Source organism: Arachis hypogaea, chromosome 3 (genome assembly GCF_003086295.3).
Source record: "Arachis hypogaea cultivar Tifrunner chromosome 3, arahy.Tifrunner.gnm2.J5K5, whole genome shotgun sequence".
Classification (NCBI taxonomy): domain Eukaryota; kingdom Viridiplantae; phylum Streptophyta; class Magnoliopsida; order Fabales; family Fabaceae; genus Arachis; species Arachis hypogaea.
Window position 1 is genome coordinate 134,382,842 of NC_092038.1, and position 2,093 is coordinate 134,384,934.

Consider the following 2,093-nt stretch of genomic DNA (forward strand, 5'->3'; position numbering starts at 1 on the left):
GCTCATAAACTTCCAAGAAAAGATTCTATTTTAGAAAAAATCAAAGGAGCAACTTGGTTTTCATCTCTTGATGCAAAATCAGGATATTGGCAGCTTCGTTTAGACGAAGAAACAAAGAAATTAACTGCTTTTACTTGCCCAACAAAAGAATCAACAAGTGTGTTACTCTATGAATGGAATGTATTACCATTCGGATTAAAACAAGCCCCAGGTATTTACCAAAGATTTATGGAAGAAAATCTAAAAGAGTTAAATGAATTTGTTTTAGTGTATATTGATGATATACTAATTTTTACAAAACAGGATAGAGAAGATCATCTTCAAAAATTATTAATAGTTTTAGAAAGATGTAAAGAAAAAGGATTAGTTCTTAGCAAAAAGAAAGCAAGAATAGCAAAACAAGAAATAGAGTTTCTTGGATTAATTCTATCTACTCAAGGAAAGCTAAAACTTCAACCAAATGTCCTAGAAAAGGTAAATTTATTTCCTAATAAAATAGAAGATAGAAAACAATTACAAAGATTTTTAGGATGTATAAATTATATTTCAGATCAAGGATTTTTAAAATATAACAGAATACACTAAAAGCTTATTTCCAAAAATAAGTACTAAAAAAGAATGGAAATGGGATGAAAAAGATAGTATGCAAATTCAAAGGATTAAAGAATTATGTGAAAAACTTCCAGAACTTTATATTCCAGAAGAAAATGACTACTTAATAGTAGAAACAGATGCTTCAGACATAACCTGGTCAGGATGTCTAAAAGCTAAGAAAGCTATAAAAAGTTTGGAACAAGGAAAAGAATCACTAGATTCTAAAGATTCCCTAAAGGAATTACTTTGCAGGTATATTTCAGGGACTTTTACTCCAACAGAACAGAGATATACGACTCATGAAAAGGAAACTCTAGCAGCAATTAAATCTCTTAATAAATGGAAAATTGATTTACTACCAAGAGAATTTACATTAAGGACAGATTCAAGCTACCTAACAGGTTTCATACGATATAATTTAAAAGTTGATTATAATCATGGACGATTGGTAAGATGGCAATTATTTTTGTTACAATATCCAATAAAAATTGAATATATTAAGGGTGACAAAAATGTTATTGCAGATACATTAACAAGAGAATGGAGTTCGTCTACAACGCATTAGATCAAGAAATTCAGAAATACGAACAAGAACTCGAAAAATGCAAGCATTGTCAGCAAATAAGGACACAGATCCAATCCCTCAAAAAGGCCATCGAAGCAATGAAATCAACACAACAACCAAAACCATCAGAGCTCAGTCAACTAAGCGTGGTGGACAAATCAGGTGAAGAAAAAATTCCAGAAAATAAAACAATTGCTGAAATTATCAAAAAATCCACCCAAGATAAAAAATATTATGTAATTTATAATGGCCCCATGAAAGGAGTTTATGATGCCTGGGAAAAAGCAGCACCATTTACACATCAATCAAGGATAATTCATAAAGGAGGGTTTTTAACACTGGAAGAAGCAAAGGAATCTTTTAAGGAATATGAAGCTCTTCATCCAGAGCAAACCCTAAAAAGAGCAGATAAAGCTCCAATTCAAACCCAGAGAACAGGGATAATAAGAAACATTCCTACAAGGGCTGAAATCAAAGAAAAGAAAAGGGTCTGTAGATCAAATCTCAGGGAAACCCTTAATATAGTCCTAAACTGGACTGAAGAAAAAAGAGCAATTTTGGGATATTATCCTATTGCCAAAGAACAGCTAACAAAGCTGGTTATATTTCCAGATGCATCCCCATCGGACACCTATCAGTTTTTCCAGTATGGATTAATTGATACAATTTTAATTTTTAATGATCTAAAAATTATTAGTGAGTTTCCTGCAGGATTCGTTGATGCAGTGAAGAGATTTAAAAATATGATTGACAACGTAAATCCAAGGGATATATCCCTAAAATTTACGAACAGTCAACCTATTTTTAATGAAGAAGAAGAATGCTTGGTTCCAGCACACCAAGTAATATTCATGTCCGTCTTCCCAGGAAATTTTCAACCAATTGATCAAGTTCAAGATTTAACAATCTACAGTCATGAAGGAAGGCTAGCCAG